General features: G+C 48.9%; 1 long non-coding RNA gene across 2 annotated transcripts in view; it reads right to left on the bottom strand.

Moving 5' to 3' along the window:
* The window catches only part of LOC309869179, a 45,123-nt gene that overhangs the window by 479 nt on the left and 20,256 nt on the right, over positions 1-24,388 (bottom strand). Inside the window, exon 2 of one of the 2 annotated variants that reach the window (XR_014314034.1) lies at positions 10,134-10,262. The exons of the other annotated variant lie outside the window; for it this stretch is intronic. This is a non-coding gene — a long non-coding RNA (uncharacterized lncRNA). The remainder of the gene's footprint in view (positions 1-10,133; positions 10,263-24,388) is intronic. 2 annotated transcript variants of the gene reach the window in all.

Raw genomic sequence — 24,388 nt, forward strand, 5'->3', positions numbered from 1 at the left:
GTCAGATAGGGAAGGGAAGGCAACCAGTAGAGGCTGTGTTGTCGACTGTCTTAGGGCTGTGCGTGAGGGGAGCCTAGTTCCTCGAGGCCTCCTGGGAATCCGTGAGTACACATATCAGAGATCTCTGAGCCAGGGGGAGGGAGCTGAGCGGCTTATGCACCACCCTGTCACTGCTGGGGAGCTGCTAGTGCTGGGGCTGATGGGAACTCCTGAGCACTTTTTATCTGCCCTACAGAAGAAAGCGTGGCCACCCGTGGCTGCAGTGTGAGTCCTTAGCCAAGAGACATTGACACCAGCCATTGGAGACCACAGAGGTGGTAAGGCCCAAGGGACGTGGTACAAACACCCTGCCTGAGGTGTCTGAGAAGGGCCATGGGTGGCGTGGCTAGGCCAAATCCTGGGAGGGGGACATGGAGGCAGACAGGACTGATACCTGGGCTCCTGGGTGTGGACCAGGGAGACTGCAAAACTCCCATGGAAGTGCAAATGCCCTGAGCAGTGGACCACCAGACACTCAAGTCCTGCACACAGGGATGTGGGGCTCTGGGGATGGGCAAGGCTTCCAGTGTGCCCAGAGGGTCTAGGGTAGAGAGGAGGACAACAGTGTGGGACCCTTCCGCCAGGGGCCATGGTGGGCTGGAATTTGGGCTACAGTTGCAGTGGGGTTGAGATGGGTATTCAGAGCCTAACAGGCCAACTCTAAACAGGCTGGGTTGAGGAAGTCTAAGGAGGGCACCCAGCTAGCCACCACCATGCCCAGTCCCATTACCCTGTTTTTCCCAGGGCAGATCACTCTCCGGGATTAAAGGGGGAGTTAGCTGGAAACCCCACACTAACCCGTATGCAGACACTCACATTTGTGTGGTGTAGAATGCCTGACGGCTACATACACAAATGAATGTGCTCCATTCCTGCCATTTTGTTCCAAGAGGCAGGGTCCTCTTCACACCTGACCATCAGTGCTAGCTACACAGGGCTGCGGCTGCACCTGGTCACCCTCCTTCCCCAGTCCCCAGGACTGAATGGCACCTTTCTGCAGGCCCTGGACCCTGATGGTGCCACTCCTTTTCTCTTGGCTGACATATCTTTTTTTTTTAATTAACATATAATGTATTATTTGTTTCAGGGGGACAGGTCTGTGATTCATCAGTCTTACACAATTCACAGCACAAACCATAGCAGGTACCCTACCCAGTGTCCACCACCCAGCTCCCCATCCCTCACAACACTCCCTCCACTCCAGCACCCCTGATTTTGTTTCCTAATATTGAGTCTCTCATGGTTTGTCTCCCTCTCTGGTTTCGTCTTGTTTCATTTTTCCCTCCCTTCCCCTGTGATCCTCTGTCTTGTTTCTCAAATTCCTCATATCAGTGAGATCATATGATAATTGTTTTTCTCTGATTGACTTAATTTCACCCAGCATAATACCCTCTAGTTCCAACTATGTCATTGCAAATGACAAGATTTCAGGCTTTTTGATGGCTGCACAGTATTCCATTCTATATATATAGAATGGAATACTATATATATATACCAAATCTGTTTTCTCCATTTATCTGTGGATGGACATCTAAGCTCTTCCCATAGTTTGGCTGTTGTGGACATTGCTGCTATAAACATTGGGGTGCACGTGCCCCTTTGGATCACTATGTTTGTATCTTTGGGGTAAATACCCAGTAGTGCGATTGCTACTAGGGTAGTTTTATTTTATTTTATTTTATTATTTATTTGTTTGTTTTTTATTTTAGTTTTATTTTATTATTTGTTTATTATTTGTTTATTTATTTTATTTGTGTATGCAGCCGTCAGGCATTGTACACCACACAAATGTGAGTGTCTGCATAAGGGTTATTGGAGGGTTGTCAACTAACTCCCCTAACTGCCCCTTTAATCCCTGAGAGTGATCTGCCCTGGGAAAAACAGGGTAATGGGATTGGGCATGGTGGTGGCTGGCTGGGTGCCAGTACTAGTAGGGTAGTTTTATTTTCAACTTTTTGAGGAACCTCCGTCCTGTTCTCCAGAGTGTTTGCACCAGCTTGCATTCCCACCAACAGTGTAGGAGGGTTCCCCTTTCTCTGCATCCTTGCCAACATCTGTTGGTTCCTGACTGGTTAATTTTAGCCGTTCTGACTGGTGTGAGGTGGTAATCTCACGGTGGTTTTAATTTGTATTTCCCTGATACCAGGTGATGCTGAGCATTTTTTTCATGTGTCTATTGGCCATTTGTATATCTTCTTTGGAAAAATGGCTGTTGATGTCTTCTTCCCATTTCTTGACTGGATTATGTGTTCTTCAGGTGTAAGTTTGAGAAGTTCTTTATGGATTTTGGATACTAGCCCTTTAATATTATCATTTGTAAATATCTTCTCCCACTCTGTTGTCTTTTGGTTTTGTTAACTGTTTCCTTTGCTGTGCAAAAGCTTTTGATCTTGATGAAGTCCCAATAGTTCATTTTTGCCCTTGCTTCCCTTGCCTTTGGCAATGTTTCTAGGAAGAAGTTGCTGTGGCTGAGGTCCAAGAGGTTGCTGCCTGTGTTCTCATCAAGGATTTTGATGAATTCCTGTCTCACATTGAGGTCTTTCATACATTTTGAGTCTACTTCTGTGTGTGGTGTAAGGAAATAGTCCAGTTTCATTCTTTTGCATGTGGCCGTCCAATTTTCCCAACACCATTTGTTGAAGAGACTTTTTTCCATTGAATATTCTTTCCTGCTTTGTTGAAGATTCATTGACCATAGAGTTCAGGGTCTATTTCTGGGCTCTCTATTCTGTTCCATTCATATATGTGTCTGTTTTTGTACCAGTACCATACTGTCCTGATGATTACAGCTTTGTAATAGAGCTTCAAGTCAAGAATTGTGATGCCACAAGCTTTGGTTTTCTTTTTCAACATTTCTCTGGCTATTTAGGGTCTCTTCTGGTTCCATACAAATTTTGTGATTATTTGTTCAATTTCTTTCAAAAACGTTGATGATATTTTGATTCCATCAAAACCCCATTTAAGGGATTGCATTAAATGTGTAGATTGCTCTAGGTAGCATGGACATTTTAACAATATTTGTTCTTCAATCCATGATCATGGAAAGTTTTTCCATTTCTTTGTGTCTTCCGCAGTTTCTTTCATGAGTATTCTATAGTTTCCTCTTTTTTTGACCATGAAATAGCTTTTTTAAATTTAATTTTTATTAACACATAATGTATTGTTTCAGGGGAACAGGTCTGTGATTCATCAGTCTTACACAATTCACAGCACCCACCATAGCATGTACCCTCCCCAATGTCCATAACCCAGCCACCCCATCCCTCCCACCCCCCTCTCCTCCTACAACCCTCAGTTTGTTTCCTTAGTCTCTTATGGTTTGTCCCCCTCTCTGGTTTCATCTTGTTTCATTTTTCCCTCTCTTCCCCTATGATCCTCTGTCTTGTTTCTCAAATTCCTCATATCAGGGGCGCCTGGGTGGCTCAGTGGGTTAAAGCCTCTGCCTTTGGCTCAGGCCATGATCTCAGGGTCCTGGGATCTAGCCCTGCATTGGGCTCTCTGCTCCATAGGGAGCCTGCTTCCTCCTCTCTCTCTGCCTGCCTCTCTGCCTACTTGTGATCTCTGTCAAATAAATAAATAAAATCTTTAAAAAAAAAAATTCCTCATATCAGTGAGATCATATGATAATTGTCTTTCTTTGACTTATTTTGCATAGCATAATACCCTCTAGTTCCAACCATGTTGTTGCAAATGGCAAGATTTCAGGCTTTTGATGGCTGCCCAGTATTCCATTCTGTTATATATACCATCATTCATCTGTTGATGACATCTAGGCTCTTCCCATAGTTTGGCTATTGTGGACATTGCTGCTATAAACATTGGGGTGCACGTGCCCCTTCAGATCACTACATTTGTATCTTTGGGGTAAATACCCAGTAGTGCGATTGGTGGGTCATGGGGTAGCTCTATTTCAACTTTTTGAGGAACCTCCATACTGTTTTCTAGAGTGTTTGCACCAGCCTGCATTCCCACCAACAGTGTAGGAGGGTTCCCCTTTCTCCGCATCCTCGCCAACATCTGTCGTTTCCTGACTAGTTAATTTTAGCCATTCTGACTGGTGTGAGGTGGTATCTCATCGTGGTTTTGATTTGTATTTCTTTCTATAGTTTTCTGAGTACAGATTCTTTGCCTCTTTGGTTAAGTTTATTCCTAAGTATCTTACAATTTACAATTGTAAATGCACCCAAATTTGTAAAAATGTAAATGTAAATGGGATGGACTCCTTAATTTCTCTTTCTTCTGTCTTGCTGTTGGTGTATAGAAGTGCAACTTTTGTAACAACATGGACGGGACTGGAAGAGATTATGCTGAGTGAAATAAGCAGAGAGAGTCAATTATCAAATGGTTTCACTTATTTGTGGAGCATAACAAATAACATGGAGGACTTGTGGATATGGAGAGGAGAAGGGAGTTGAGGGAAATTGGAAGGGGAGGTGAACCATGAGAGACTATGGACTCTGAAAAACAACCTGAGGGTTTTGAAGTGGGGGGAGGTTGGGGGAGCCAGGTGGTGGGTATTAAGGAGGGCACGTATTGCATGGAGCACTGGGTGTGGTGCAAAAACAATACTGTTACACTGAAAAGAAATTTAAAAAAAAATTGCAACTGATTTCTGTGCATTGATTTTATATCCTGCCACTTGATTGAATTCCTGTATGAGTTCTAGAAGTTTTGGAGTAGAGTCTTTGGGTTTTCCACCTAAAGTATATCATCTGCAAAGAGTGAGTGACTTCTTCTTTGCTGATTTGGATGCCTTTTATTTCTTTTTGTTTTCTGATTGCTGAGGCTAAGACTTAGAGTACTATGTTGAATAGCAGTGGTGACAGTGGACAGCCCTGCCGTGTTCCTGACTTTAGGGGAAAAGCTCTCCAGTTTCCCCCATTGAGAAGGATACTTGCTGTGGGCTTTTCATAGATGCCTTTTATGATATTGAGGTTTGTATCCTATATCCCTATACTGTGAAGAGTTTTAATCAAGAAAGAATGCTGTAATTTGTCATATTTTTTTTCTGCATCTGTTGAGAGGATCATATGGTTTTTGTTCTTTCAGTGTGATACACTACCTTAATAAAAGACAGATTTGCAGATGTTAAACCAACCTTGTAGCCCAGGAGTAAATCCACTTTGTCATGGTGAAAAATCCTTTTAATGTACTGTTGGATCCTGTTGGCTAGTATTTTGGTAAGAATTTTTGCATCCATGTTCATTAGGGATATTGGTCTGTAATTCTTTTTGATGGGGTCTTTGGGTTTGGCACCAAAGTAAGGCCTGCCTCATAAAATGAGTTTGGAAGTTTTCCTTCCATTTCTATTTTTTGGAACAGTTTCAGGAGAATAGGTATTAATTCTTTAAATGTTTGGTAGGATTCCTCTGGTGGGCTCTTGTTTGTTGGGAGATTTTTGATTACTGCTTCAAATTCCTTGCTGGTTATGGGTCTGTTCAGGTTTTCTATTTTGTCCTAGTTCAGTTTTTCTAGTTTATACATTTCTAGGAATGCATCCGTTTCTTCCAGATTGTCCAGTTTGCTGGCATATAGTTGCTCATAATATGTCCTTTAATTGTTTGTATTTATTTGGTACTGCTTGTGATCTCTTCTCTTTCATTCATGATTTTATTAATTTGGATCCTTTCTCTTTTGTTTTTGATAGGTCTGGCCAAGGGTTTATCAATATATTTATTTATCTTTATCAATTTTATTTATTCTTTCAGAGAACCAGCTCCTAGTTTTGTTGATCTGTTCTACTGCTCTTTTGGTTTCTATTTCATTGATTTCTGCTCTGATCTTTATTATTTTTCTTCAGGTTCAGGTTCAGGTTTTCTTTGCTGTTCTTTCTCCAGCTCCTTTAGGTGTAGGGGTACTTTGTGTACTTGAGACCTTTCTTGTTTCTTAAGAAAGGCTTGTATTGCAATGTATGTTCCTCTCAGGACCGCCTTTGCTGCATCCCAAAGATTTTGAACAGTTGTGTTTCCATGAATTTTTTTAATTCTACTTTAATTTCCCAGTTGACCCACTCAATCTTTAGTAGGATGCTCTTTAGCCTCCATGTATTTGAGTTCTTTCCAACTTTGCTCTTGTGATTGAATTCTAGCTTCAGAGCATTGGGGTCTGAAAATATGCAGGGAATGATCACAGTCTTTTGGTACTGGTTGAGAGCTGATTTGTGACCCAGGATGTGATCTATTCTGGAGAATGTTCCATGTGCACTAGAGAAGAATGTGTATTCTGTTGCTTTGGGGTAAAATGTTCTGGATATATCGGTGATACCCATTTGGTCCAGTTTGTTATTTAAAGCCTTTATTATCTTGGCAATCTTTTGCTTGGATAATCTGTCCATTTCAGTGAGGGGGGTGTTAAAGTCCCCTACTATTAGTGTATTACTGTTGATGTGTTTCTTTGAGTTTGTTATTAATTGGCTTACCTAATTGGCTGCTCCCATATTAGGGGCATAGATATTTATAATTGTTAGTTCTTCTTGTTGAATAGACCCTTTAACTATAGTGTCCTTCCTCATATTTTTATAGTCTTTAGTTTAAAAGCTAATTTATCTGATATAAGGATTGCCACCCCAGCTTTCTTTTGCTGTCCATTAGCATGATAAATTGTCTTCCACCCCCTTCCTTTAAATCTGGAGGTGTCTTTGGGTCTAAAAATGAGTCTCTTGTAGACTGCATATTGATGGGTCTTGGTTTTTTATCCATTCTGATACCCTGTATCTTTTTGATTGGGGCATTTAGCCTATTTACATTCAGGGTAACTATTGAAAGATATGAATTTAGTGTCATTATATTTCAACTGACTGACTTCTTGTTCTACTCTGTTGCAGGCAGTGGAACAGAGTGGAGGGAAAGCCCAGCCTGGGTCTGAGCACTGGCTTTCCACTGGCTAGCTGGGTGAGCAGATGTCTCCTCTGAGCCAGAGCACCCCTGTGAGAAATGGAGGATTCTGTCCATCTCTCAGGGGCTCATGGGCATGAAATATGATAAAATATCCACATCACTAAAAGTTGTCAAAAAAGGAAAAAAAATTTATACACACACACATATATAAATAAATGCATATATATATATATATATATATATATATATACACACACACACACACACACACACACACACATACATACATACACCCTGGGAGAGGTAGTGACCATGGACAGCCAGATGGGCCTGGATGAGGAGACATGACCACCTGGTGTGTAGGAATTGTCATAAAGAGGGTCAGTTCACCATGAGGAAAGGCTTAGCACGAGGGAGCCTCTCTTGCCGCTGCCACATGGGGCCTGTGGAGAGGCCCCCTGCTGTTGCATGCAAGGTGGAGGGAAAGACAGGAGGCTGAGACCACAAAGACCACAGGTCATGCCCCCTCGTGCCTCCCTCCCCCCTCACCCAGGGGCAGGCCTCAGTTGGCACATCATCTGCTGGAAGGGAGCCCAAATGACCATCAGTTAATAAGGTTAATAATGTAATAGTAAATCCACTATTTATTTAAATAACTGGTGGCCCCAGGCACAGCTTGTAACCCCACTTTCTCCATCTGCGAAATGGACAAACACCTGCTCCTTCTTGACCCACAATCTTGTAGAGGAAAGCAAGGCTTACATCATGCCTCTTACATGCTGCCTTTCTCAGGGTGGATCCCAGAAGCCGACTGGCAGGTGAGTGTTCTCGTGCAGGTGATTTATTAAGGACGCAGGTATGGGAGTGGTGGGAGAGCAGGATAGGGAAAGGGACACAGCCAAGCAAAGGGACAATTTGAAGCCAGCTCCCAGCCTGATGTAAATTATTATTAATGTTAATAATGCCAACCTACCCAGGACATGGCATTCTAGAGCCAGCCCCTTATAGGTCCCCCTGGGGTGGGCATCGCAAAAATGGCAAATGCCCATCAGATTCTCAACACCACTGTCAGGGCACTGTGGCCACTACAGGGAACCCTGCCCCCAGGTCAGCTCAGGGTTAGGCAAGACAGTCCAGGAAAATGGCGGAGAGATTTAGGTCTATAGTCCCCTTATGAGACTGTTTCCTATTCAGTCGTAACTCACCTGCTACACATCAAGAACTGGGTAGGCACTGGGGACACCACGGTGAAGAAAACCAGACACAGTCCCTGCTCATAGTACGGGAGGACCCAGATCAAGAGGCAGTAGGACTTGGTTATGTTCAGGTCGGGGGTGGGGGGTTACTGCAGGATCAGGGAAGGCATCCTGGAGGAAGCCGCATCCACACTAAGCCTGCAGAAGGCACAGGAGTTCACCAGGTCTAGAGGGGAGGGAGGCCAGGCCAGGGAGCAGCATGAACCAGGCCTGCAAGCTGGAAAGGTCTGGAGGGGCAGAGGCGGGTAACAAGGACTAAGCAGGAAGGAATGACAGGCTTAAGGGTCCTGGGGACTGGGTGCAGGGACTCGGACTTTGTCCAGGGGCTGTGGGGACATGGGGAGAGATTGAAGTTGGGGAACGACCCCATCAGATTTGCAGTTTTTGAAAATTCCTCCTGGCTGCTATATGGAGAAGGGAGTGGAGAAAGGGAGGCCAGCGCGTAGGCTGCTGCATCAGCCAGAGTGGTAGCCTGGAGCAGGCGATGGCATGGGGATGGAAAATAGAGGACCAGTGCCAGGGATATTCGGGAAGTAAACCAGACAAGACTTGATGGATTTCTCTCATCATCAGGGTGGACAAGGCTTCAGGAGTCTCTGCAGGCTACTCACGGGCCTCAGATCTTGGGCTTCCTATTTCCCTATCCTCTCCGCCACCAGCACACCACTCCTCTCTCCCAGGACTGAGGATGGAGAGGGCAAAAAGCAGGGTGTGTGATGCGTCTGTTCCCTCAGCCCCTGCGGGGCTTTCCTGCAGCTGTAATTCCGGTCCTCACCAGTAGGTGGAAGCCTAAGCTAGAAAGGGAAAGGGAGCAAGATTACCCCTGCCTGCCCTGTTTGGGGAAAGGTGCTGTGCTTGATGGTCGGGTGCCTGGAACTTACCAATGGGTGGTGGACTATCACATTAACAGCAGCACCTAACTTCTAGGTGGAATTGCTGTTGTATATTCTGGGCAGCGGTTTATATGAATTTCATTCTCACAGCCCCATGTGGTCGGGCCCTTTGTTATCTTTTATACTGAGGAGAATGAGGCTCAGAGAGGTCAAAGGACCCATCCAAAGTCACACAGCTAAGAAACCTCAGATTAAGGGTTGGAATCCCAGCCCCCTACAGGAAACAAACCCTTCAGAAATACTTGCCCTGAAACTACTCAGGGGTGAACAATGTCTTCCTCCCTCTCCTCCTCCTTTTCCCCTTCCTCTCCCACACCCAGGCCGCCTCTGCTTCCTGCTCCACTTCCACCTGAATGCCTCTAAAGACATTTGAAAATTGCTCAGAACCTCTGAGTCAACGTTCTCTAAACCTTCCCCCGTTCTGTAAGCCTTGCTTCCCTTTACAGGATTGTGGGTCAGGAAGGAGCAGGAGTTTAGGTCCATTTCGCAGATGGAGAAAGGCTGGAAGCTGTGCCTGGGGCCACCACGCCCCCTTCCTGTCCTGGCCTGGGGTCCCGTTCGTTCACTGCAGACTCACATCCTGCCAGGAGCCGGGCTTCGGACCTTCAGCCAATTGAGGCCTCCTGTCCACCAGGCTTTTTTCAGTGCAGCTCATAAGTCATATTACAGCAGGACTTCAAGCAGATGGGGAACAATTAATAAACGGGGAAAATTCCTTTTCTCTCCTCCCATCCCACCAAGAGCCAAGCTGGTGGATAATTATGGGATGGCCGCCAAAGGGGTTTGATCTTCAGGGTTGACTTCTGTCATTTTTACTGCTCTGGCTGACAGCCAATGTAGTCACTGCCCTTTACAGTTTTGCAGCTGCTCTCCTTACGGCAGGAAATCAGAAGCTATACCCTGGCCATGAATGAAACAGGGAGAAAGGGAATGTTTGGGGGGGGGGGCGTTGCACTGAGCCAGGGACTGGACCCAGAAGAAGGAGCAAAGGAAGGAGCCACATTTTTGCTTGCCCAGAGGGGACAGGACAGGGAGCTCTTGCAAGGAGCTAGGGCTGTGTTAGACACTCTACCTACTTAGACTACTTCATTTCATCCCCCATCCTGTACTCCCCCACTTCACCAATATTTGTTGAGTAACTGCAATGTGCCAAGCTCTATTTTAGACCCAGGGGGTAAACTGATGAATGAGACAGACCAGGTCCCAGCCTTTGTGGAGCTGTCATTCAGGTGCAGGAGCTGAACAATAAACACAGAGATAATATCCTTCCAGTTGCTGATAAATGCTATGAAAAAAAGTAATAAACAGAGATCCCAGGAGGCTAGTCTGCATAGAGAGTCAGAGCAGGCTTCTCTGAGGAGGTGATAATGGGCCCTGTTGGATAAAAGGAAAGAACTATGCAAGATTTAAAAATGAAGTCAAGGTGGGACGCCTGGGTGACTCAGTTGGTTGAGCGGCTGCCTTCGGCTCAGGTCATAATCCCAGTGTCCTGGGATCGAGTCCCACATCGGGCTCCTTGATCAGCAGGGAGCCTGCTTCTCCCTCTGCCTCTGCCTGCCATTCTGTCTGCCTGTGCTCGCTCTCTCACACTCTCTCTCTGATAAATAAATAAAATCTTTAAAAAAAAAAAAAATGGAGTCAAGGGAAAGAGATGGGAACCATTCTAGGCAGAGAGAGTAGCATCTGCAAGGGCCCTGGGGTGAGGAGGAGGGTGGTATGATCCGGGAATTGTCAGGGACAGAGGGAATGGGAAATGAGGTCTGAGAGGCAAGCAAGACTTGATGGGACAGAACTTTGGACCATGGGGAATTTCATTCTATGGGCAAAGCTGGATCTAGAACACCTCATCCCAACCCTTTACCACCAACTGCCATTTCATCAATCATGTGTACCATAAACCATCACCACCTCCGAGCCAGGCTAGAGGAAAGGGAGGGCTGGAAGGGTTCCCCAACCCAGCCACCTCTTAAGAAAGGGTGTTCTGCTTAATAAAACTGGCTCCCTAGGACTTGCCAAGGGGCACTGGTTCCATCACGAGTAGCATTAACAGCATTATAACAGCAGCACCTGACTTCGCTGGACAACTGCTGTTGTCCAAATCCTCTGCTCAGAGCTTCACACAAGTCACCCTATGGGGTCAGGAGCCATTGTTTTCCCCCTTTGGCCAAGAGAAGGAGTCCAAAACAAGGAATGGCCTCATCTGACTTATGCTTTCACAGAACAATGGCTTCAGCTGTACACACCTACCTCTTTCAGCCGTCAGAGCATTATAGGAACATGCACACATACAGATGGAGAAATTGAGGCCCTCAGAGGTCCAATCATGCCCCCTGGGGTCACACAACTGGGAGGAAAGAGCTGGGAATCAAGCCCAAGGTAGTTTTCGGCCTTAACCTCATCCCATGCTGGTGATAAAATGAAGGAAAGGGGGTGGCAAGTGAGGAGGAGGGTGACTGCTGGGGGATCTCTGAGAACTTGGCTCTGAGCCTGGAATCTGGCCTCCAGATATTTTCCTGGCCCGAGCCCAGCCCAGTCCAGCCCTCCGTGCCTAGACTACCATCCCGGTGAATGAAGTACTCTGCTCTCAGTCCCTGCTCTGGGAGAGCCCTTGCTCCCAAGTGTCTTCAAAGATCAATTATTAATGGGGCTGTCCAGCCCAAGGTTTGCGTCCCCACACAAGCCCACCCCAAGCTGCACGCCCCGGCTGTCCCACATAGCCTCCACGGTCCGGGACCTGTCTGTGGATCAGTACCCAGCCGGCGAGAAGGCCAAGTCCTGCCTGCTAGGCCAGCCAGAGGTCACCCGCTATACCCCAGCTGCCGGCTGCATGTGCAGAGGACCGCTTTGCTTCTCCCCTGACCCTGGAGGCCTGTTTCTCCTCCTGAGAGAGGCAGGGGTACAGGAAGTGAGAAGTGACAGGGACCACAGGACCTATGAGCCATCTGGAGACACCGAGTCCCTCTGACAGGATCAATCACCCTAAGCCTGTCTGAGGAGCTCTGGGCTTAGGAGCAGCTGTGAAAGCCTCCTTTGTGCCTGAGGAGAATGAGCTTTGAGAGGACGGGGGGCCCTGGCCCAGGGAACCCCCTGGGCCCCGGCTCCTGAGATCAGCACCAGCAAGAAGGATCCCCAACCTGGCCCCCGAGGCCCACCCAGGCCTGGTGCCCACTCTGCCATGGGAGCTGTCCATGGGAAGAAGGTAAGAGCCCCCGAGGGCCCTGCTGGGTCCATGAACACTGGGAGGGGGACTGACAGGCAGGAGCCCTCCCCCACACCAGCTGCAGCATGGGGCCTCGGCCAGGCGCTGCCCACCGGCCTCCCTCCTTGAGCTCACAGCCAAGATTTGCATCGAGAAACCTGGCTGGGGCTTAGGACAAAGGCTTCTGATCTCTCCATCTCTGGAACAGACCTGGGAGCTGCCCAAAGTCACAGGCTTTCTGGTCTCACTCTCTCCTTCCCCGCATCCGGGCTCCGTGGCTGCCCCTTCCCCACGTGCACAGGAGTGTCCACAGACAAGTTGCTGAAGCTTTCTGTGCCTCATTCCCCCATCTGTAAATTAGGGCCATGAGTCACTACCTCAGAGACTTAGAGTGAGAATTAAATGAATTAAAATATACGCAAAGTCTTTACAACAGTGCCAGGCACACAGTGGACTACATATAAGCTATGCTCGGTTAGAATTAGAATTCTCATCCCATCACTCTGCCTCTTCTTCATCTGGGCTCTCAGCTGGGGATTTGTATACACAGCATAAGCAGTGTTTCTGAAAATGTGGTCTACAGACCCCCTTGTCTGCTTTAGAGAGGCCCCCCCCAGACATCTTAGGGGACAGGGAGGCAGGGCTCCTGGGGGTCCTCATACAAGCTCTCAGCCCACATCACCCAGGACTGTGACCCCAGCGGTGCAGTCAGTCTGCCCAGGTCCCAGCTCATCCACTTCCCTACTGTGCCAAGGAACTGAACCCCTCTGGCTCTCAGCCCCTCCCCTGTCAAGTAGGCTGGTCCCCAACCCCTGGGAGGTGCTGTGAGAGGATGCCACTGACGTAGGTAGCACGTGTAGCACGCTGCCTGACCCCCAGGGGGCCCCAGTAAACAGGAGCCCTAATCCACAGATGGCTACATTTTCTGCCAACCCTGCCCATTCCACATTTTTCAAATTTTAAGTAAGACACATCATGGACACCGTGGAGGAAGCCTTCTGGACCTCAGTTTCCCTAAGTGGAAAATGAGTGTTGGTTTAGAGGACCCCTGGGTCTCCTTGTGCTGCCTCTGCTTCCCATCTCCTTTGTTTCAGGCACAGTCAGGTCTGGAAGGTCCTGCCTCCCCTCAGCACCCCCAGCAGCATTATCCCAACAGGTTGATGTCCTGGGGCATCCTTCTTGCAATGGCCAGCACGGGTCACCAGCCATTAGGGCAGGTAGATGGTCTGTGCAGCCCAGAGCTGCCTTCCCAGCAAAGCTTTGCACCCTGGCCCCAGCCAGTCCCCTCTCAGGAACACCCTTCCAGCTCCTGGAGAATGGCATTTCCCCCACCTAGAAGAGACCCTGACAAGGCCTGGCCTAGGAAGATCAAAGATCGAGCTCACAGACGGCCTTTCTCTCCTCTCTCACCCCTGATTAACATCACAAATCAACCCCTACTGGGTCCAGCCGGCCTCAGGTTTCCCCTTAGCACAGCATCCCAGGAGGCCCCCACCAGACAGAACTTGCCCCAGCCTGGCAGCCAGGCATGTCCTGGGCCCAGCCCCTCCTCCCGCCCTTTCAGGGAAAGGCCTCCCAGGGAGAAGGTCCCAGAGCACAGTGAACGGGCACATGGACTCTGGGGTCAGACAGACTGGAATCAGTTCCTAAACACATATCCTGTGACCTTGGCCAAAACAAGGCACCTTTCTGAGCCTCCTATAAACCAAAGATAATACTCCTCACACTGTTGGAAGAGATAAATGATATCGTGCATGGGACCAAAAGATGCTCAGGGAACGTCATCTCTCTCTGTGTCCTTTTCTGTGACTCACACCCTCCCTTTGAGCCACCAAGAGCATTAATATCACACCCTGTGGCCGATGAAAATGCTGAGTCAGGAGCAAACACGACTTCCCCCCACTGCTCAGAGGTTCAGACTGCTGGGAGCACAGGCTGTGAGCAGGTCCAGGCCAGGCCCTTTGGGGGTCTCCCGTACCCAACCCCCCCTCATGCTTACTGCACTGTTTCTGAAGGCATGAGCCCAGCTGGCCTCTGTAGGAGGTCCGTGACACGCACTGGCCTGTCCTATAAAGGTCATAGTGCCATCTTTGGGGGCTTCTTGGACCCCCTCTCACGCTTAGGGCTTACTCAGAGTTCTAAAGTTACAGCTCTGGAAACCCCTTGGTGATGTGGCCCAATCCACTCCCCATTGTACAGCGAGGAAGACTGAGGCCCAGAGAGCAGAAGGACTTGCCAGGGCCATGCAGCCAGGCCAGGGTCAGACCATTTCCATAAGGCCTGGCAATTCCAGGCCAAACTCTAGAAGCACAGTGGAAGGCAGTGAGTGGGGCTCCCTCCCCAGCACCATGAAGGGCAGGACTGAGCCTCCCCTCAGAGAGGAGTCCTACCCATTAAGTGTACAAACATCTGCCTTTCATCTGTTCAAGTGTCCAAAAATCTTCCTTTGCTCCCATCCCAGCCTCCCATTAACAAACAGTAACTGGGTCCTGTGCTGGGAGCTGGGCCAAGGAAGGAACAGCATCCCTGCCCGTGCATCAACTCTCACAGACCTCAGACCCCAGCTGACCATCCATGGAGACCAGGGGTCGGGGCTCGCCATCCTCAGTCCCCCAGTCAGCAGCCAGTGTCCCTCCCCCAGGAAGGGGACAGGCCCAAAAGTTGTTCCAGGCCATTCTACCCAAGTCCAATGCCCCAGACATGATCCCAGTTCTACCCCTAAGGCCATCAATACTAAAAACAGATACTACATGATATCCTGGTTATCGGAAAATGTTACTCGTAACAGCACACAATGGACCACCAGCTTCAGCCCAGACTCTCTCATTCAGTATTCCCACTGCTCTCTGAGGTGTATATTTTCCTTACCCAAACAACCCGAGGTGGAGAGAGATTGAACAAGATTAAACAGGAGCTCAAGACCACCCAGCTAGTAGGCAGTGGAGATCTGAATCAGGCAGTCTCAAGAACCTGGACCCCTGGGCCAGTGAGCTGCACTGCTGGAGAGTATGATGGTGGGCTCTGGAGCAGGAAGCACAGGGTTCAAATCCCACCAGGGACCCCTGTCAGGGCCACCTGCTTGTCCTCTCAGAGCCTCAGGCTCCTTGTCTGCCGCATGGGACCGTGATTTCCCCTCGCACGCTAGGATGAACTGAGGTGCCCCCAATCTGGAAGCAGAAGGTGGGGCTCCAGCAGACAGGGGGGCCTCCCAGAACCCAAGGGGAACCCCGTGAAGGTTGGACACCTCACATGCTCTAAGACAGCTCTCGAAACTCAGCACCACCTGGGTTTTCACTTCCCTGAACGCATCCGGTATTCCGACCCTGCTGGTGTTTGCCAAGTCACTCGTCGCTCTGCATTCGTCTTCATTAGAAAAAAGTCTCCTTGACGGAAACAAACGGAAAAAAAAGATGAGAGATCCAGCTAAATTTGATAAATGGCCTGAAAGGGAGTGTTCATTCTTTCCGAGTCCAAAAGGCGCCCATCTGGCTGGGCCCCACTGGCTCCCTGAACAATTATCCCCACCGATGATGGATGGTTGCTGCTCGGCAGCACCCGCTCCGCGGGGCGTGAGGACCTCGTTAGGAGGCTCTCGCTGCCCCTGCCATGCCGTGGCCCCCACTCTGCCCACCGCCTCTGACTGCCTCTCTGAGGGCAGCTGGGGCCCAGCGCCCCCACCAGCCCCCCTCATCCACACATGCAGGACGCACTCCCGGGGGTTCTGGGAGGAGAGATAAACACACATGCTCTGTTCAGGAACACAGACTTTGTCATTCAGGTCCACACTCCCTCTTCTGACTCCATCTGTTCACCCCCTGGATCTGAAAGCTCCTGCATGATCTCCTTCCCGGCCCAAGCAAACTGATAAACATGCCATCCTCCCCCTCATGGTGAGCTTTCCTCTTCACCTCCTTCACCACCCTCACCTGGTACCCTGAAATTTATTCCCTGGGAAAGCTCAGGGACAGAGGTTGAGGTCTGGGAGCTGGGGAGCTATGTCCTGGCAGCAACTGAAAGGGGCATTTGAAAGCAGGCAGAAAGAACTTTGGAGACAGGGAAAAGGCATTTTTCCCGTTCTGTGAGGCCTCCTATTGGGGAGAAGGAATGCCCTTCTCCTCTGCCCTTGGCTTCCCCAACCTGGGTTCAGAAGCTTAATGCCCTGGGTTGCCCCAAACAGATGCATGGGCTGGGCACTGCACAAAGGTAACGGGTGGATGGGTTAGCAGGGGTGAGATCCAGTCCACCCCTACCCATGCAGCCTGCTACCCAGGTGTTAGTTAGGTCTGCCCAGAGGAAAGAATGCTGCTTGGTGATGTCACAGTGCCATCACTTACAGTCCTGCAAACACCTCTTCCAAGACTAAAACGTCTCCTGTCCATCCTTATGGCTGGAAGCCCAGCTTAGGAGGGAAAGAAACTGCAGGAGAAAGAAAGAATGAAAGATGTTAGCTCCCCTGACACTTCTTCTAGGAAGTCTTGCCTGAGTGGATCTCAAATGTCTACTCAGGGCAAGGGGCTGAAGTTGGGGTGGGGAGAGCAAGCTTGTCTCGGGGCTGTGTTTGCATGAATAGGGCTACAGGTTTTCCTAAGCCTGGAGGATCACCAGCGATAGCTGGGAAGAGGCCAGAGAGATTAGAAGGGGGTAAAGCTCCTTCAGACACCCCATGGCACCACCACCCCCTCCCCCCCACCTCCAGTTGCCCAGACTCAAGCAAATCCCATTATGCTCTCGGCACTGTCCCCACCACACTGATCATGGCTCTAATTTCATCTTTAATTCCGGGATTTATCCAAGAAGGAAGGGAGAGACGGTGTTTCACCATCATGTCTCCAGCACCTAGCATGTAATTAGTACCCAATAAATTGAGGAATGAAGGGAGAGAGAGACAGCAGCTGGGTCTGGGGGGTGGGGGGTGGATTACTTGAGGGTGGGGATGAAGGCCAGGCTCACAGAAGGATCCATGCAGACCTCAGGCTGCAAGGAAGGATGTAGACTGGACCCCTCGGTTTTTCCCACATATTCCCTCCTTTCCCTCCAACAGCTTTAATTTCCACATTCTGCACCTCACCTCCAGCTGCCCAGCACACACACACACACACACACACAACACACATACACCTTCCTGGACAAATGTAAAACCTCACGGCTTAATTGTTATCATTCATTCAACAAGCATCGACTGGGCACTACTGGGTACCAGGATCCCAGGCACAGGAGACAGAGCAGTGAACAGGACTTGGGCCCTGTCCTCGGGGTGCACAGTCCAGCAAGAGAGAATTAAGTCACTGGGGATGACAGAGCAGGTGTTGGGTGCTGAGGAGGGAAGCAAAGACAAGCTGGGGCACAGGAGGTCCACAGAGCAAGAAGAGCCATCAGGAAGCTCCCCGCCACATAAGCTATGATCTGAAGAATGAGGGTTAACGAGGTCAGGGGCTAAGAGAAGCTTCCAGGGGACACAAGAGGACCTGCCAAGGCCCTGAGGTATGAGGGGTGTGGCATGTCCTGGGAACTAAAAGAATCCCTTGGTCTGCAGCAACTCTTCCTGGCCCTGTAGGACCTTCCCAATTCCTGGTTCTGGGCTGGGGACCTGCCATGGGGCTCATTCAAGTGGGGCCCTAACCCCCCACTCCCCAACCTACCTTTCCACCCACCTTGCCACAATACCCTCCCTTCAAAAGAAACCAACTATGTACCTGCTTTAGACTCTCTGATCAAGGAGAAGATTCTCTTTTTTTTCTCACTTTTGCTCAAGTTTTCAAAAACAGAGCTGAGAACAAAACGAAAGAGACATGAAGAGAGGTACAGAGAGACACAAGACACAAAAGCCACCAAGAGAAAGTCCTGGGAGCAGAATGAGATCCCACACCTCTCTTCCTGACCTTGGCCCCTCTCCCCCCACAACCTTTGGGGGCCCCTCTGGGCCTCTTTTCCACTCCTGTATCTTTTAATATCTCCAGACTGGAAAGGGAAGAAGGAGCCAAGATGGTGGGCTTTACTTCAGGCTTAGGCCAAGAAGGGCAAGTCTTTCCTGGACAATAGACTAAGGACATTATTTTCATTCCTTTTTTATGTCACCTACCTCCTTTTAGTCTGATCTTCCCCCTCCACTAAGGAAACGTCTTCTCCTCAGAGGCCCTGAGTGACCCTGGGCAAGATGGTCTCCCTTTCTGGCATCCAGTTTCCTCTCCTGTCAATACAGTGTTGGTAGCCATGCTAGACTCATGGGTTTAGGAGCAGATGAGGCAGGGAGAAGAGGGGAGGCGGAAACAATCACCCCCCCAAAGGATGCCAGGCCCACGCATGCGTGAGCAGTAGCCCCTCTCTGCCTCCTGGCCTGGGGTGTCTCCCCAATTCCACAGCCATGAAGTGGTCAGATGAAGTCACTGAGTTGAGGCAAAGTGGCCTTCAGATTCCTCCCACACATGCCAGAGCCAAGAGCATGCAGAGACCTTGTTGTCCAGCACAGCTCGACCCTGGCCTACACCCATTAGCTGGACTAAACCCACCCGACATAGGTCCACAGCCAAAGGGGTAACAGGCCTCTCAGGCCTTCTCATATGTAAAATGGGCACTTCTTGAAGGTAAAAATATGAATGCTTTCCAATCACTGAACTCCTACAGAATCCTCACCACAAACCTAGTCCCATACACATCCATGTCCCCACTGCTCCAGACTCAGAAAGGTTGAGTTCACTGCTCCAGATCACACAGCCAGCAACTGCCAGAACCGGGACTTGAACCCAGATACATCTGGTTCCCCAGCTCATGTACTTATTTTTCAAGTGTCTGGATGAAACCGTGACTCTCGAGCCAGAATAACCATGCTGGGTATAGTTACTAGCCGGTGGTGGCTCCCGTCCCACTGGGAGCCATGCTGAAGAGGGACCTTAAAGTTCAGAAGAATTTAATTTCCTTCATGAAAGGCTTGGAGGTGGGGCAGAAGGGGCCAAATCAAAAGCCGGCTTTGGAGAAGGCAGGAATCCAAAAACGCAACCCACCCCCCCAGGGCCCCAAGGATCTGCTTTCAGAACACTGTGTCTCCTAAGCTGACATGAACGAGGGGCTTTGTTTAAGGGAGAGATCAGATCTCAGTGCCTGGGGCATAGGGAAAAGGCAAGTAGCTGGAACTTTCCTTTTGTCTTTTAACATTGAAGAGAAGGCCAATGAAAACAGCAAGACAGCCCTGGGAAGCTAGGAGAGCCAGGCTTGGTCTAGATGACACCTTGCTCCCATGGAAACTCAGGGTAGGCCATGGGGTGTCCCATAAGGGATGCCATGCCCAGAACCTGCAGAACTCAGCCAGAAACTGGGCAGTGGTGCTGTTTTAGGGGACCACCCAGGTTTTCCTTATGCACTAGAGCTCTCGGGAATGCTTTGGGGTCATTTGAGGGATCTATGAGGTGGAGAAGTTCACGAAGAATCCTGCCATAGGGACCTGCAGACCCAGCAGCTGGGAACACCCGTGGTGACTCTGATCACAGCTGGGCCGTGCAGAGGGACATACTGGTTTCCCAGGGCTGCCTAACCACCTACCACAAACCAGGGGGCCCAAAACAACAGAAATCTATTTTCTTACAGTTCTTGATGCTAGAAGCCTGAAATCAAGGTGTTGACAGGGCTGTGCTCCTGTGAAGCCTTGAGGGGAGAATCTTTCTCTACCTTTCCTTTAGCCTCTGACGCTACCAGCCACCCTTGTTCCAAGGCATGCGTATGCGTTCCTCCAATCTCTGCCACGCCACTGGTACATGGCATTCTCCTGTCTGTGTCTCGCCTCCTCTACTTATAAGTACACTGCTCATACTGGTTTAGCACCTGCCCTAATGACCTCATTTTAACCTGATTACAACTTCAAAGACCCGACTTCTGAATAAAGTGACAGTCATAGGTACAGGGGGCTAGGATTTCAACATATCTTTGGGGGGACACAATTCAACCCATAACTGTGACCCTAACCCCACTGGACCCCTACTCATCTTTTTAAGATTTATTTATTTATTTATTTGAGAGAGAGAGAGAGCGAGCCAACAGGGAAGGGGCAGAGGGAGAGAGAGAATCTCAAGCAGGCTCCTCGCTCAGCACAGACCCCCGATCTCATGATCCTGAGATCATGACCTAAGCAGAAACCAAGAGTTGGAGCTCAACCAACTGAGCCACCCCGGCACCCTATGGACCTCTACTCTTCCCAGGCACCTAAAGGTATATGTTAGTGTAGCTGGACCCATCCATCCTCTGCCGGCTGCTCCCCTGGGACCTGTAGTTCACTTTAGCTCCTGCTGCAATGACTTCCCACAAGGCAGAGCCAGAGAAAGCTATTTGGATTATGAATCTAATCCTCTGTTCTCCTGGGTAAAATCCTTGGAGAGCAAATACCATGGAAGTCCACAACCGCCAGGCCCTCTGTGACCCCTATCCAGCCTGACCTCCTAGGAGGCTGGCTCTCACTCACTCTTTCTCCACTGGGTCAAACTCTACCCCACCTCAGAGCCTTTGGCTCTGCTGTTCCCCCTGCCTGGTGCTCTCTTCCCTGGCTCTTTCCAGGATGATCCATGCAGGTCTCAGCTCAGAGAGAGGCCTTCCCCATACCACCCCCCGCCAGGCTACTAAAGGATCCCCATCTTGGTCCCCAGTCTTGCAGTTGCTCACAGAACTTACCACCATCTGAAACTACCTTCTTTGGTTCTTTCTTTCTTTTTTTTTTTTTTTTAAGATTTTATTTATTTATTTGACAGGCAGAGATCACAAGTAGGCAGAGAGGCAGGCAGAGAGAGAGAGAGGAGGAAACAGGCTCCCCGCTGAGCAGAGAGCCCGATGCGGGGCTCGATCCCAGGACTCTGGGATCATGACCTGAGCTGAAGGCAGAGGCTTTAGCCCACTGAGCCACCCAGGCGCCCCCCTTCTTTGGTTATTTCTTTAACTGTTTCCTATGTGGCCTTCCAGCCAACATGCTGGGCAGGACATCACCTGTTGTTCACTGATGATGCTCCCTGCCTAGCACAAATCTGACACACAGCAGGTACAAGTGAATGCATGAGTCCATGGCTGGCATAGAGGGAGCTCACTCCTTCATTCCATAAACATTTCCTGAGTATCCACTCCGAGCCAGAAGCTGCAGGCCTGAGGCAGTCATTTTCTGCTCAGGGAGACAGACAGGATAGGCCATAGTGACTGACTGACAGGAATCAGATAACGCCATCCTTCCTCAGAGGTCTTCACCATCAGCTGCCAGAAAAATTGGAAATTCGAGTTCTGCTATCTACAAATCACTCTGTTGAGATGACAGCATGGAGATGTCCCCAAAGACCAGCTTCCCCTTTCCTGATGTCCCAACACCTCCCCCAGAAGCCCTCAACCCCCACGGCCCTAGAGAACAGGAAGAAAAAACAAGATCTCCAAACAATAGGAATGTACTTTCTGCCAAACAACATGTTCAGAAGTGGGATCGCGAAGTCCCAGGGCACACACATGCTCACCTGCGGGGGAGGCAAATTTTCTCTCTACTCTCTTTGGTTCTCCAACTGGGCCTGAGAATTCAACTGACCCACGACAGATTAATAGGAGAAAAGCTTATGGATTTCTGCAGGTACCTGAGAGTCCCCACAGGAAAACAAAGTCCCCTTAAGCAGGTGGGCCCAACGGCTTACATCCCAGGCTGAACAAAGAATAGCAATGGCAGTAAAGTAGCTGAAACATATGGTGAGATTGAAGGAAGACTAGGGTTATTCTAACAAGATCTATTCGTGTAGATTTCTCTCAGCTCAATTCCCTGTCCCTGGTGCTAAGAATGTTTCTCTCCTCCTGGGAGGGAGAGGGCATCTTTCACATGGGAGTTTTAGCTCCTGCTTTTGGGGAGACAAGGAGAGGTCAGAGTCCCCTTCCTGCACCTGCTGTTTTTCAAGTGTCTTTAGCTCAGAATCTTCCTTATGCTAAAGTGGCATCTGTCGGGGTGGCCTATGCTGCCACCCTCCACATCTTTACTGGATAAAGCCAGACTAGTTACAGCAACTTACATACTCACGGGCAGTATGTTGGTGTTCAGATGCCTCACACCCTCACCAACACTTTCTACTTTTCAAGTGTTTTAATTTTTGTGAAACTGACAGATAAACACTGGTGTCTCATTGTGGTTTTTGCTTTCTTCTTTAAAAAAAAAAAAAACAGCAGACTTGATTTAAAAGATATCTTTGGATACCTATAAAATGTTTTCAAGCACTCACAGAGTATTTACAAATGTTGACCACATCGTAGGTTACAAAACAAACCCAGATACCCTACACATTACAGCGTAGGTCTACCACATAACTAAAGAACAATAACAAATGAAAAAGAAATGGATCAAAGATATCAGGAAATCCTCAGACCCAGATGGGGATGAATATACTGTTTATCAAAACACAGCTAACCCAGCATCTAAAGAGAAGTCTGTGACCTTAAAAGCAGAAAGAAAAGAAGACTGAGATTTAATGAGCCAAATGTGAAAGTTAAGAAGCTGGTAAAAGAACAAGAAAACCAACCCAAAAAATGTAGAAGCAACGAGAAAGTAAAAATAAGAGCAGAAAAAAAAAAGAAGGGGACAACATCTATGTGATAACAAGATTCTATACAGCTCAGTGTTGTTTCTTTTTAAAAGATAGCAGATATGGCTATAATATGGTTGACTTCACCATGATAGCCTGTAAAATTTTAAACTCTCTAGAAACGTCTACAAAATATTGTTGAACAACTGGCTCAAGGGGAAATAAGCAAACTGAAGAGTTAGTAACACGTGAAGAAATGGAGCCATGGGTTAACCTTCCCATAGAGAAACCATAAGACCATCCGTTTTACATGTGAGCTCTAGTCAACTTTAAAGAATTCATCAGTTTGGTTTTATACTTTGTCTTCTAAACAACAGAAAATAAGAAAACACTTCCCACCTCGTTTTACGATAAAAATAATTTTGATACTGGGGCACCTGGGTGGCTCAGTGGGTTAAGCATCTGACCTTTGATCTCAGCTCAGGTCTTGATCTCTGGGTTGTGAGTTTAAACCCCACAGTGGGTTCTATTCTGGGTATGGAGCCTACTTAAAATAATAATATTGATACCAAAATTAAACAAGGACAGTGAAAGAAAAGTAAATTACAGTCCAATCCACTCATGGTTACTAACAAAAAAAAAAAAAAAATCTAAGCAGGACTCCCAGAATCCCAGAGCCAGCCCCTGATGGCCCTGGGATTATTTTTAGCCCGTGGACTATACATGTCTCCACTCCATAAGTCTAGTCTGACTCACAGACAGCTAGCTGAGAAGTTCAGACCTGAAATGGCGATGGACTCCCTCTCCTCTGAACCTTGCAATTCCAGAGGCAGGCCAGAGTAAATGGAAAGTTCCAGTGGCAGTTTTTCCAGGGACGTCTCCTGCAGGTTAAGACTGGAGAGAGGGACAGACAGCCTGGGGTGACTGCACTGGTCCAGTCCTGCCCACTTGCACTGTGGTCTGTGGGTACCCCCCTGCCCCTAGCCAGCTCTGCCTGCAGCTGGGAGCCTCTGGGCAGTGGACCCCTGGCCTATCTCCCTGCGAGCCACAGGCTGCAGGGGTCATGGTGCCAGCAGGAGCTGAGCCAGAGGCTGTCTGCAGCACATGTGACATGTATACCTCAGACTGGCCATAAGGGCTAAAGTTTCTTGCCTGTGCCTCCCGCCTGGAAAAGGCTGCAGCATCCCAGAGCAAGGATGTGATGGTCCCAGGATGCTGAGCTCCTTGGCAGGGCTGGGTAGAGATAGTCTCTTTCAGAAAGCAGGACCTCCTCCAAGCTCACCCCTCACAAGCAGGTCACAGCTCTGGGGTACCTAGCCCTAGGGAGGGGGGCATGCTCTCAGGTCAATCCCTTCTTCGTGGGCACACAGTGTTCCCCTGATATAGACACCCCACAATTTGCTTGAACAATCCTCGATTGGAGAGTGTTTTTTTTATTCTTCCATATCCCGGTAGATGTATTTGGGTGCATGCACATCCTTCATCCTTTCCTTGGGATAAATTCCACTTTTAGGCTCATGGGCGAGGTTCTATGAAGTTGGGTGCTAAGTGCTGTACCTGAGGATGGACAGACTTTCCAACCAGAGGGAGCCTAGCCATCAGACCCTAGGGGAGCTTGATTCTGGAGGCAAGAACCTCTGCTGCAGAAAAC

The sequence above is a fragment of the Mustela nivalis genome (assembly GCF_964662115.1).
Source record: "Mustela nivalis genome assembly, chromosome: 1".
In the NCBI taxonomy this organism is placed as follows: domain Eukaryota; kingdom Metazoa; phylum Chordata; class Mammalia; order Carnivora; family Mustelidae; genus Mustela; species Mustela nivalis.